Raw genomic sequence first — 14,723 nt, 5'->3', positions numbered from 1 at the left:
AGGTCTTTTCCAATGAGTCAGTTCTTCACATCAGGTGGCCAAAGTATTGGAGTTTCAGCTTCAGCATCAGTCCTTTCAACGAATATTGAAAGAGAACCCCATGAACAGTTGACAAAAAATGGAGATAATTGTGGTAGGCCTAATTTAATCATCTGAAACTTTAAAAGTGGCTGGACCTTTCTAGCAGTCAGAAATTTCAAATATGAGAAGGTCTGTGGATGGAGCTACATAGTAAAGACCTGAAAGCCACATCTGAGAACTGAGAGTGGTTTTTGGTCTACCACTAGCACAACACTAGGAAAAGGCAACCCACTCCAGTATTCTTACCTGGAAAACTCCATGGACAGAGGAGCCTGGTGGGCTACAGTCCATAAGTTCACAAAGAGTCAGACATGACTGAGCACAACAATAACTAGCAAGGAGTTGTTACTCCTACGACTGCAGAGTAAATGGTTTCTACCAGAAACCTGAGGGAGCCTGGAAGCATGTATCTCTCTAGTGGACCCTGAGATCAGGACACAATCACCCAACACCTGAATTTCAACTTTGTGTGCCCTTGATGGGAACCCAGCCATACCATGCTCAGACTTCTGACTTGCTGAAACTCAGATAGTAAATTTGTGTTGTTTTAATCCAGTACAGTTAGTGATAATTTGGTCTGCAGCAGTAGAAAACTAAAGATTCAGCAAAAATTGAAGGATAAATAGTAATTGAAATTCCTCTTCATCTACTGGAAACACAGCCCCTCCCTCTGTGTCCCAGATAGAGCATCTTTGAGCCTCACCATCTGAGTATGGCAATTGCTGCCCCTCAGCTGGTAAAGAATCCACCTGCAATGCAGGAGACCTGGGTTCGATCCCTTGGTTGGGAAGATCCCCTGGAGAAAGAAAAGGCTACCCACTCCAGTATTCTGGCCTGGAGAATTCCATAGACTGTATAGTTGGTGGGGTTACAAAGAGTCGGACATGATTGAGCGACTTTCACTCCTCAGATAAAGTCCTGACTTTGTCCCTAGAGCACAATCCTAAGAAGTCCACTAATTATGTTTAAAAAAAAAAAGCTTTCTGCTTTCTATCTCCTCCCAGCTAGTTTTAAAAGGAGTCAGGCAGGCCAGTTTCTCCAGGCTTTGCTTGAACATTAGTGTTTCCTCACAAATCCAAACAAATTCCAACATATCTCTAAACAAAAGGCTGTTCTCAACTGTAGCAACTCTCCAAGCCCTTGATTCTGAATAATTGTCTAATTATCCTCATAGAGCCCTTGCAAGGAGGCAATATTCAGAGACAGAACTGGGTGGAAAAGTATAGGCAAGGCAGAGTATGGATATTCTCTGCACTGAAGAGAAGGAAGGGAAGCAAAGAAGAAAGGAGAGAAATGAAGAATGAAGGAGTTTGGTAAGAATAGATCATGGAATGGGGACCAGGAACATTTCAATTTACTCAAGAAGTTCCATCCTTTCTCTACATGGAAGAGTCAGTCAGTTTCCTAGTTCAGGATAAACAGTAAAAGAGTGAATTGGCGGGGGGTTGGGGGGTGGGGGGTGGGTGCGTGGGGAGGGGGCTATGTTAGTGGCATGCTGGATTTTAGTTCCCCAACCAGGGATTGAGTGCATGTGCCCCACAGTAGAAGCAGAGTCTTATCCACTGGACCACCAGGGAAGTCCAAAAGAGTTAATGTTAAATGTAAATCAACTTTGTAAATATTATAAGTATGTGGATTAAATACTTACACATGAGTTTTGGTACATGTTTAGACACTTTCAACTGAGTATGGTAATTGCCAAATCAAAGAAACCCCAGGAAATTGTCTCTGAATGCATTCTCTTTAAAGTGAATAAAGGGAATATGAAAAGGAAGGCAAATGAAAGATTCCAGACCCTACAAGAACACCTGCAAGGACACTCATAAATACACAGACAAAGGATTGTAATATTAAATTATTTATTGCAGTACATGTAGAACATTGTAATCCATAAGTAAAAATGTAAGTTTAATATCCACATCAAAAATCTACAAACTGCATCATATAACCCAGATAGCTCATTTGATACAGAGTTGTTCAAGGTAGATTTCTAAGCATAACCTTGAAGAAACCCAACCTCTGGTAAAACCCAAAAAAGACAATTGTTCTTTGGAGTGGAACCTACCCCTAGGAATCTACCTATTTCTACATCTATACATCATCTTCACATCTATCTCTACATCCGTCTCCACTTCAATCTCGACATCTAGCTGCCTATAAGTCTTCCTCCTCCTCTGCGTCCTCCTTCCCCTCTCTGTGTCCCTCTCTCTTTCTCATTTCATTTTTTCAAATAACACAGGAAAATATGGAGGGATGAAAAGTCACAAATCACATCACTAGGGGATGCATTCAGAACCACGGGATTAAGGAAGCGTTGTCCTCTGAAGGCACATCCTGAGACTGACTTCTAGACACTGTGACACAGCTCCCTGAGCTGGGGCGCAGAAGGAGCTGAAATTGTTCGCTGAACACCTTTCCCGAGACAGGAGGATTTCTGTCCTCTGTGGGGGAAATTTTTCGCCTCGGGGTACAAAATGCCTCCCCAGGGCCTTGCATTGCTTGAGGAATGGCGGGGAGAGCCCCTAAGGTCCAGGCAGCCAGGGCGGGGAGACCTGCGGGCCCGGAGGTCGGTGGTGCCCGGCGAGCAGGGAATCGAGCGCCGTCAGCGCCCAGTGCAGGGCGGCGCCCGCGTGCGTCAGCTGCCACGTGAGCCAGGCGCGCTGCGAGGCCGTGGGCTCCGTGCGGTCGGTGGCCACCGGGAGGAAGGCGCCCCCCGGGGCCCGCAACTCATCCAGGACCACTTCAAGGGCTCCCATCTGGTTGGAGAGCTTGGACGTGAGCGCCTCCAGGGGCGTAGCAGCTTCAGGAGAGTGGGTTCTGCGCGGGCGCTTGGGCGAGGCGGGCCTGGACTCCGGGTTGTACTGGCAGCGTCTCTGGCCCCGGGCCCACATTGGCGATCGGAACCGGGCCCCCCTGTCCTGGAGACGCCCAGAAGTATGGGCAGAACCTAGGAGGGGGACAGAACAGGAGAGGTTCCTGTGATGTGCGCTGCCCCTGAAACTTCTCATCAAATGCACCACCGCCCCTTGCCTGTCCCAACACCTCCACCTCAGGCCTAACACCGCACCATACCTGACTCTGTTGGCCTCTTCCAACATCTGCTGGCAACCCGGGCCAAGTCCTGGGCACCTTCCTCTCAGCCTGTTCCCACTTCATGGGCCTCGCACCAGGGTCAGAGGCTTTCTCTGCCCTCTGGGGGTTCAGTTTGCCCCTCAGGGCCTTTGCCCACATCCCCACCTCTACCAAGCCCAGCCCAGAAACTTACCTGCTCTGTGGTAAAGTCCTGGTCTGCAGGAGTTTGGATGCTCCTTAGATCTCCACTGGGCTGGGGGTGGTCGTCCCCTCACCTTCTCTTCTCCATGGCCGTTTCCCTTGTGACTCTCAGGGGAGCCATCCCGGCTTCTGCATCGCTTGTGCCTGGTGACCTCTGTGGGTGAAGAGGAGGACAGGAGTGAGAGTGTTCCCTGACCTACCTCTGGAATCTGGGGAGAGTGGATTAGAGAAGGTTCCAAGTCCCACTGCTCCTCCACCTCCATGCCATCCCCTCCCCCAAACTCTGGTTTCCTCCAGCCCCCCTCTCCCTCCATGAACATCTCACCTGGACAGAGTAGTTTTTGAGCTGCCTAGCAGACTTGCCCCAGGAAGCCCTCTCTCAAGTTCAGACCTCAAGTATGGCATAGCTGGTAGAGGCCTGCATCACGGAGGATCGGGACTTCACCCTGGGTTTCTCTCCCCCCTTTCAAAAGTGTCAGGGTCACATCTGGGACCTGTTCCTCTGTCCCACAGCCCAATCTCTACTGTCTCCCAAATTCTCTCCAGGATCACTCCAAACAGATGCCTGCAGAAAAGAATCTGGCATCTTACCTGCTTTGCCCTGAGAGCCCTCTTGTGTCTCCATGCTTCGTTTTTCTCTTTGCCTTTCTGAGGGATGTCGATCTCCTCCCTTCTCTTTTACAGACAGGTTTTCCTTGGAGGAAATCCCTCCATTTCCCCTGTGGGAGACACCTTGTTTCTGCTGGCCAGGCCTTCTGCCACTTGCAGCCCCTTCCATTGTGTCCATGTCTGCCATCTCAGCACACGTCTGGATGCCTCAGAAGTGGACCAGGGAATGACCAGGTGAGCAGAGGGTGTGGCCTTGTCTAGCTTCCGGACAGCCCCCTGGGGAGTCACAGATTGGTCCTCAGGAGGATCACACCCCCAAGGGCATTTGCATGATGAGGTTAGCACTCTTTGCTATATCCCACTGACTTTCTTGGTCTGAGAACATTGTAACTGTTAATTTCAGAGCATTTCAATTCTCCACTATATATTAACATCCGAGAAGGACAATTTTTTTTCCGAGGACAATTTTTTAAAAATTTAAGTTTTTTTGATGAGGACAAGTTTTAGTCTGTATTGAATTTGTTAAAATGTTGCTTCTTTTCTGTTTTTGTTTTTGTTTTTGTTTTGGCTGTAAGGCAAATGGGAACTTAGCTCCCCATCAGGGATCCAATGTGCACTCCCTTCATTGGAAGGTGAAGTCTTAACCACTGGACTGCAGGGAGACCCATGAAAGGGCAATTTTGTCTTATTTGTTTCATGCTGTTTTTTATCTATTTGTTTTCAACAGTTTTTTGTATCTGTATGTCTGTGAGCATGGGTCACTCTATGCCAGGGGTCAGCAAGGTGTTGATATAAAAGACTGCTGCTGCTAAGTCACTTCAGTCGTGTCTGACCCTGTGCGACCCCATAAATGGCAGCCCACCAGGCTCCCCCGTCCCTGGGATTCTCCAGGCAAGAACGCTGGAGTGGGTTGCCATTTCCTTCTCCAATGCATGAAAGTGAAAAGTGAAAGGGAAGTTGCTCAGTCATGTCTGACTCTTCTCGACCCCATGGACTGCAGCCTACCAGCCTACCTCCGTTCATGGGACTTTCCAGGCAAGAGTACTGGAATGGGGTGCCATTGCCTCCTCTGATATATAAAGGACTAGAAAACCTTTATGGTTTGTTTTACTTGCATTCCCTTTGGCCCCTACTCAGGTATGCTGTCCTGACACAAATGCCACCAGAGACTACAGCTGAAAAAGCATATTTAAGCTCCAAATTATTAAAACAACCACAACAACATAGGTAGGACCTCTGCTCTCAGCATCATATCAAGTTTTGAATTTAAATTTTTCTTCTTTTTCTCACTCTTGTTTCTTCTTTTGTCTGGATATGGACATATTTTTCAACTGGGATCAGAAGGTACAAAAAGACATAATAGGTGAGTGACAAAAATAACCTAGGACACACCTTTGAGAGCACTGGTTCATGAATAATTTGAAGCATGTGATGGATATATTCACTGTCTCTAATTGCAAACAGTGTTCTTGTAGGTGGAATAATTTCTGTGAATGAGCAGGAGGCAGCATATGGAGGGGACCGCACTGTCTTTTGCACATAGCTACTCTTCTATAAAAACAGCCTCCGCCAGGTCTATGGGACCTCTAGGTCAGATTGTTGTTGCTGATGGCTGATAAAACCAGCAGAAGCCAATCAGAATCTATTCTTAATAGACTCAAGGTACCCAGACCTCAGAGTGAAGAGCTGAGTCATGTTAATGAGAATGTTCACTCTGCTATACAGCTGAAACTAACAACATTATTCATCAACTATACTCCAGTGTAAAATAAAAAGTTTAAAAAAAGAAAAGAATCTTCCGTGGCTTCTGGGGCTTACAGAGTCCTTACCTGTTCTCAGGCTTCATTAATTGAGATGTAGTACACCATTTTAACACTAGTTTTTTGGGCACAAATAATATAGAGTGTCACATATGCCTGGAAAGTGTACATGTTATGAGGGTGGGAATTAATTCCAAGTGCTCAAGTGCATGGAAGGCCCTGATCTCCAATCATTCTGGGGTCACTGTGAGGTTGTTTAGATTTCATCTTTGAAAATAAATCCTTCATCTGTAATCATGCTGATTGACCTGGTGCATGTAGACTTCCTGAAGTTTTCAAATCCAGTGTATCTCCCCAAATAGGTTCACACGGGGGAGTCTGTATTCTTTATAATTTTGCTCAAAATATAAAATTTCCTGTACACCAAAGCCTTGCCATCAGTGGGCAGGGGATTTCGATCTCTAGAGACCTTAGATAAAGCTAGTATAATGCTTAAGGGCTGATCTACACTCAGGAAAGGTGCTATCCTGTGGCCTGAATGTTGTGATTTATGGTAAGAAAGATGTATTTGGTATTTCTCCTGGTTGCTGGCACAGCTACTGAAGCCACTGGAATTTCTTAAGCGTGAAAGTGATAAATGGGCTTTGTTATGTTAATGAGGTGACCTTTGGAGAGCATCCCAGGGACAAAGAGTCAGGGCTGCTGATCTTATTAAAACTCCAGGTTAGAGGGAGGAGAGAGGAGCTGGAGGTTGGACCCATCACCAGTGTCTAATGAGTTAATCTCATCTCTGTAATGAAGCCTCTGTAAAAACCCAAAAGGACTGGTTTGAAAAGCTTCCAGGTTGGTGAAGAGGTGGGGATTCGCGGAGGACAGGGAAGCTCATGCCCTTTCCCTTCACCTTGCTTGAGGCACATCTTCCATCTAGCTGTCCCTGAGTTACAGCCTCTTATTATAAAATGATAATCTAATCAATAAAAGGTTTCTCTGAGTTCTGTAAGCAAATTCATTGAACCCAAGAAGGGTCCTCAGAACCTCTGCACTCTAGTGGGTCCACCAGAAGCACAGCTGAGAACCTGGAGCTGTGACTGCATCTAAAGTGGGGGAGGGGCTGTCTTGTAACACGGAGCTCTGAACCTGTGGAATCTGAAGTTTTCTCTGAGGACAATGCGTCAGGATTGTGAGACACCAAACTGGTGTCAGAAATAGGTTGGTGGTGTGGGGATAACACACTCTCACACTGGAACTTTTACTACAATCTTACCACCCTTACGTGGCTACTGTCTCTGCCAACTGCGCATGGGGCACTTGCATTCATAGGACCCCTCTGGGTTCAGACCTGGCAAGAGGTCAGGTAGTGTAAGCTTCAGGGAATCCAGAACAATAGCAAGTATAGCCAATATGGATGACTTCTCTTTATTTACCATGAATTTATGCTTCTCAAAGGAAGATAATTGGATTATTTTCCCATCACTCATTCTGGAATCTCCTGTCCTCCAATGTTTGATTTACTTGGTATCCACAGCTTTGGGCCTCTTTGCCGTTACTAGCAGCCCCTTTCCTTCAGCTCAACCACCCGTCACGAGCAGCAGAAGCTCTTTCCGAAGAAAATAGTTTTGATCACTTTCTCTAAGGCAGTTATGTTGGAACATCAGCCTTTTTTTTTTTTTTAAATTGTCCCTACTCAGAGCATTTCTAAGTAGAAAAAAGACCATCTAGTGTGTGCTAATGTGAAGATAGCAAAGTTTTATCCTGGCCACTACATTTCCTGTTGAGAGGCTCCCTGACCAGATATCTTGGACCATGTGAGATGAGTAACCTCAAGGAGAATACACCTTTGCCTTTCTTGTGAGATGAGTAACCTCAAGGAGAATACAACTTTGCCTTTCTTAAGTTTTTTGGGGGGTGCCACGCTGCTTGCATATGAGATCTCATTTCCTAGATCAGGACCCCATGCAGTGTAAGCCTAGAGTCCTAACTACTGGAATGCCAGAGAATTCCCACATTTCTCTTTCAAATTCTACCAAGTATTGGGTTGACCAAAAAGTTCCTTTGGCTTTGAAAAAAAAAAAAAAAGACACTTTTTTCATTTTTGTCAAGAACTTTATTGAACATGATATTTGCTGTTTTGTTCCGCTACCTTCTGTCATTTTTCAGGTAACTTCATAATTTCATTTTCCCAAAGCATTTTATCTTTCTGAGCAAAGAACTATTCTGGGTGCCCTTTACAGTCTTCCAGGGAATTGAAGTTTTTTCCAATAAGAGAATTTTGTAATGACCTAAATAAATGTAAATCCAAATGTGCAATGTCTGGTGAATATGGCCAATGAATCAGAACTTCCAAGCCAAGGTATAACAGTTTTTGCCCAGTCATCAAAGCAACATGCAATCTTGCATTATCCTAATGGATGATTGGCCTTCCCAGCTGGCTCAGTAGTAAACAATCCACCTGCCAATATAGGAGATGGGAGTTGGATCACTGGATTGGGAAGATCCCATTGGAGAAGGAAATGACAACCCACTACAGTATTCTTATTTGGGAAATCCCATGGACAGAGGAGCCTGGCAGCTTCAGTCCCTGGGGCTCAAAGAGTTGGGCATGATTGAGCGACTAAAACAATAATGGAAGATTATGCATTTTCTGTTGACTAATTCCAGCCAGTTTTCACTGAGGTACTGTTTTCAGTTGGGCTAATTGGAAGCAGTGTTTGTTGGAATTAATGGTTTGCTTTTCTGAAAGGAACATATAATAGAGGACTTCTTCCAATGCCACCGTACACATAACATCTCCTTCTTTGGATGAGACCAACTTTCGTATTGTTGTCAGTGTCTCATTTCACTGGCCCCACAGTCTCGTCCATTCCACATTATTGTACAATAACCACTTTTCTTTCTCCATCACAATTTTGTTTAAAATCAGAATATTTTCATTACGTCTCAGTAGAGAATCACATGTGGGAATGATTAAGAAGGCTTTTTTCACCTAACTTATGTGGAACCCCAAAATCAAAGCAATTAATATAACCCAGCTGGTGCAAATTATTTTCAACACTTGATTGGATATTTTGAGAAGATATTAAGAGGTGGCAAGAATGCACAGAAGAACTGCACAAAAAAGATCTTCATGACCCAGTTAATCACGATGGTCTGATCATTCACCTAGAGCCAGACATCCTGGAATGTGAAGTCGTCACTACAAACAAAGCTAGTGGAGGTGAATTCCAGTTGCGCTATTTCAAATCCTAAAAGATGATGCTGTGAAAGTGCTGCACTCAATATGTCAGTGGCCACAGGACTGGAAAAGGTCAGTTTTCATTCCAATCCCAAAGAAAGGCAATGCCAAAGAATGCTCAAACTACTGCACAATTGCACTCATCTCACATGAGTCCGAAATGCAGTACTTCGATGCAATCTCAAAAACGACAGAATGATCTCTGTTCGTCTCCAAGGCAAACCATTCATTATCACAGTTATCCAAGTCTATGCCCCAACCAGTAATGCTTAAGAAGCTGAAGTTGAACGGTTTTATGAAGACCTACAAGACCTTTTAGAACTAACACCCCCAAAAGATGTCCTTTTCATTATAGGGGACTGGAATGCAAAAGTAGAAAGTCAAGAAACACCTGGAGTAACAGGCAAATTTGGCTTTAGAATGTGGAATGAAGCAGGGCAAAGACTAATAGGGTTTGCCAAGAAAATGCACTAGTCATAGCAAACACCCTCTTCCAACAACACAAAAGAAGACTCTACACATGGACATCACCAGATGGTCAACACCGAAATCAGACTGATTATAGTCTATGCAGCCAAAGATGGAGAAGCTCTATACAGCCAACAAAAACAAGACCGGGAGCTGACTGTGACTCAGATCATGAACTCCTTATTGCCAAATTCAGACTCAAATTGAAGAAAGTAGGGAAAACCACTAGACCATTTAGGTATGACCTAAATCAAATCCCTTATGATTCTACAGTGGAAGTGAGAAATAGATTTAAGGGCCTAGTTCTGATAGATAGAGTGCCTGATGAACTATGGAATGAGGTTCGTGACATTGTACAGGAGACAGGGATCAAGACCATCCCCATGGAAAAGAACTGCAAAAAAGCAAAATGGCTGTCTGGGAGGCCTTACAAATAGCTGTGAAAAGAAGAGAGGTGAAAATCAAAGGAAAAAAGAAAAGATATAAGCATCTGAATGCAGAGTTCCAGAGAATAGCAAGAAGAGATAAGAAAGCCTTCTTCAGCGATCAATGCAAAGAAATAGAAGAAAACAACAGAATGGGAAAGACTAGAGATCTCTTCAAGAAAATTAGAGATACCAAGGGAACATTTCATGCAAAGATGGGCTCGATGAAGGACAGAAATGGTCTGGACCTAACAGAAGCAGAAGATATTAAGAAGAGGTGGCAAGAATACACGGAAGAACAGTGCAAAAAAGATCTTCACGACCCAGATAATCATGATGATGTGATCACTAATCTAGAGCCAGACATCTTGGAATGTGAAGTCAAGTGGGCCTTAGAAAGCATCACTATGAACAAAGCTAGTGGAGGTGATGGAATTCCAGTGGAGCTCTTTCAAATCCTGAAAGATGATGCTGTGAAAGTGCTGCACTCAATATGCCAGCAAGTTTGGAAAACTCAGCAGTGGCCACAGGACTGGAAAAGGTCAGTTTTCATTCCAATCCCAAAGAAAGGCAATGCCAAAGAATGCTCAAACTACCGCACAATTGCACTCATCTCACATGCTAGTAAAGTAATGCTCAAAATTCTCCAAGCCAGACTTCAGCAATACATGAACCGTGAACTCCCTGGTGTTCAAGCTGGTTTTCGAAAAGGCAGAGGAACCAGAGATCAAATTGCCAACATCCACTGGATCATGGAAAAGCAAGAGAGTTCCAGAAAACATCTATTTCTGCTTTACTGACTATGCCAAAGGCTTTGACTGTGTGGATCACAATAAACTGTGGAAAATTCTGAAAGAGATGGGAGTACCAGACCACCTAACCTGCCTCTTGAGAAATCTGTATGCAGGTCAGGAAGCAACAGTTTGAACTGCACATGAAACAATGGACTGGTTCCAAATAGGAAAAGGAGTGCATCAAGGCTGTATATTGTCACCCTGCTTATTTAACTTCTATGCAGAGTACATCATGAGAAACGCTGGACTGGAAAAAGCACAAGCTGGAAGGAATCAAGATTGCCAGGAGAAATATCAATAACCTCAGATATACGGATGACACCACCCTTATGGCAGAAAGTGAAGAGGAGCTAAAAAGCCTCTTGATGAAAGTGAAAGAGGAGAGCGAAAAAGTTGGCCTAAAGCTCAACATTCAGAAAACAAAGATCATGGCATCCAGTCCCATCACTTCATGGGAAATAGATGGGGAAACAGTGGAAACAGTGTCAGACTTTATCTTTTTGGGCTCCAGAATCACTGCAGATGGTGACTGCAGCCAGGAAATTAAAAGACCCTTACTCCTTGGAAGAAAATTTATGACCAACCTAGATAGTATATTCAAAAGCAAAGACATTACTTTGCCAACAAAGGTCCGTCTAGTCAAGGCTATGGTTTTTCCTGTGGTCATGTATGGAAGTGAGAGTTGGACTGTGAAGAAGGCTGAGCGCCAAAGAATTGATGCTTTTGAACAGTGATGTTGGAGAAGACTCTTGGGAGTCCCTTGGACTGCAAGAAAATCCAACTAGTCCATCCTAAAGGAGATCAGTCCTAGGTGTTCATTGTAAGCACTGATGTTGAAGCTGAAACTCCAATACTATGGCCACTTGATGAGAAAAGCTGACTCATTGGAAAAGACTCATGCTGGGAAAAATTGAGGGCCGGAGAAGAAGAAGACAACAGAGGATGAGATGGTTGGATGGCATCACTGACTCAATGGACATGAGTTTGGGTGGGCTCCAGGAGTTGGTATTGGACAGGGAGGGCTGGCGTGCTACAGCTCATGGGGTCAAAAGTGTCGGACACAACTGGCGACTAACTGAACTGAACTGTGTCTGCTCTCTCCCGAATGGCATAACTTGATTGTCCTCAGTTAATGTCTCCATTTGATTGCTATCAACTTCAACAGGTCTACTGGATCATGGACCATCGTCCAGTGAGAAAACCCCAGCAGTAAAGTTTTAAAACCCCTATTGACACTTTTGATCAGTCACAGAACCTTCTCCATAAACTGCACAAATCTTTTTTATGCATTTCAGTTGCTTTTTTATCTCTTGAAATAATAAAGCATACTATACCAAAAACTCTCTTTTCTTGCATCTTTGATATTAAAATGCCTACACAAATATTCACCAATTTTGATGTTTTGTTTAATGCACAGTGATATAAGCGCTGTAATATACAACAAAATTGTTTTGAATAAAGTTAAAAACAGCTAGGTCCTGCAAGAGCCATCTTACAGGAAAAAAAAAGAAAAAATGAAAGAAGCTTTTGGCCAACTCAATATGTGAGTGGTTTACAAATTGTGGCCCCAGGACAAGGGCTATCACCCACTTCAGAACTTGTTAAAAATGCAAGTATTAGGCTTCAGTCCAAACTTACGGGGTCAGAACACTGAAGGTAGGGCAGTGCAATCTGTGTTCCACATGCCCCAACCCCACCCCACCATGTGATTCTGATTCAGGTTCCAATGTGAGAAGCACTGAAAGAGAATATTCAGATCAAGAGGGGAGAAAGATTTCATTCATTTAAAACTAGTAATCAGCATCGTAAGGGAGCAGTCTGGGTCAGGTACTTTTACCATATCTCCCTCTCAGTTCAATTCAGTCATTCAGTCGTGTCTGACTCTTTGCGACCCCATGGACTGCAGCATGCCAGGCTTCCCTGTTAATTTCAACATGAAATAATTTGGGGATGTTCATGCAAATAATGGTTTTAGGGGGAAAAAAACAATTTTCTTGCTTGTACACATTTTATCCTGTTATCTTATTTAAGGTGTGAATTCAGAAATTAAGCACAAAGGAGGGAACTGCAGAATGCTCCATCATCGATGTCCTTGAAATATTATGACAGTCAGTTCCGGGGGGTGCTCCTCACAAAGAGAGAGGCAGTGGAACTTCCCTCAGCAGAGCCGGGGGGTCCCGAGGAGAGGTGAGCCTGCTGTCCACCAACCCAGCCCCTCCGCAAGAGAAATAATCAGATGCGACAGGGATTCGTCTAAGCAGTTCCGCTTTATTGCCACCAACTCTTGGTTTATATAGGCAAGCAAGGGGGTTTTGCAAGGGACTTTCTATAGTTGCACCAATCACGTTAAAGGTCAAATCGTAATATGCCATAGTTGCACCAATCATGTTAAAGGTCAAATCGTCTTGTGCCTTCATTATGACAGGAGTCTATGGTGATCACGTGCTGTCCACGTGCACGGAAATCAAGAGAGCCAATCAAAAACTTTAACATAGACCACGCCCCTGTCTCTTCCGGCAGGCGCCATCTTAGTTTCCCACCACAAAGCTAACCCATCTTTCTTAAGGTTTCCCATTTAGGGCCCCATAGTCAGTATTTTCTAATTCCTTCAGATTTTTAAGTAATAGTAATTTGAAATTTTTAAAATTAAGACTTTCCTTAGTACAGCTTAAGGTTCAGAGAAAAAATCAGGGAAAGCACAGAGATCTCCCAGATGCCTCCTCTCCCCCTCATGCGGGCACCCCTCCCTCTCTAGTGTCTATAGTCCGCACCAGAGCGGTACCTGTGTTACAGCTGAGCAGACTGCACTGACACGTCACGATCAGGAGTTCATTCTTGGTGTTGGACTTTTTGCAGATTTGGAAATTTTAATTTTTTGAAAACATTAATATTCGTAAAATATCTTTTTTTTTTCAGTTGAAGTGTTGATTTAAAATCTGTTAATTACTGCTGTACAGCAAAGTGATTCTGTTATACATGTATTTATATTTTTTCACTTTCTTTTCCATTATGGTTTATCAAAGGATATTGAATATAGTCCCCTTGCTTACAATAGGACCTTGTTTATCCATTCTCTACATAATAGTTTGTATCTGCAGATCCCAAACTCACAGTCAACCCCACCCCCACACACAACAGCCCCCTTTGGCAACTGCCAGTCTTCCCTACGTCCATGCTTCTGTTTTATATGCTCATTTGTGTCAGATTTTACATTGCATACGTGAGTGACATTGTATGGTGTTTGTCTTCCTACCTACTTCACTTAGTGTGATGATCTGTAGTTACGCCAACATTGCTGCAAATGGCATTATTGCTCTATTTTATGGCGGAGTAATATTCCACTCTGTGCCTTTGCCCCATCCTCCTTATCCACTCATCGGCTGATGGATATTTGTTCCCGTGTCTTGTGCACTGTGAGAAGTGCTGCTGTGAACGTTAATGGTGCATGTGTGTTTCTGAATTATAGTTTTGTCTGGATACATCCCCAGAAATGGGAATGCTGGATCATACGGTAATTCCATTTTTAGTTTTCCGAGAAAATCCATACAGTTGGCTACAGTGGCTATGCCGATGTAAACACCCCCTAACAGTGTAGGCGCATTCTCTTTTCTCCACACCTGGGCCTGTGTTTCTTGCTTGTGACCTTTTGACTGATGGCCACTCTGAGCAGCATGAGTTGGAATGTCACTGTACTTTGGATTTGCATCTCTTTAATGGAGATGTTGAGCACCTTTTCATGGACCTATTAGCCATCCATATTTCTTCTTTGGAGAAATGTCTCTTCAGGTTGTCTGCCCATTTTTCCATTGTTTGTTGTTGTGTCTAGACCTTAATATTATATACTACTTTGTGACGGTAAATGACATATCTTTATAATAATTTAAAGACAAATATAGTTTTTAAAATGTTTTATTCCAAATTACCTTTTAAACATTTTAATTAGTATATAACTTTTACTGTGTATAGTATTTTACAACCATAGTACATGTGTGTATGATAACTGAATATCATAGGTAGCTTTTCCAATTTTTCCAAAGGGGTAACAGCAAAGGAGGATTCCAGGTTCACGTAGCATCTGGTA

Source organism: Ovis aries, chromosome 2 (assembly GCF_016772045.2).
Source record: "Ovis aries strain OAR_USU_Benz2616 breed Rambouillet chromosome 2, ARS-UI_Ramb_v3.0, whole genome shotgun sequence".
NCBI lineage: Eukaryota > Metazoa > Chordata > Mammalia > Artiodactyla > Bovidae > Ovis > Ovis aries.
Note: the sequence above shows the minus strand (reverse complement) of the source record.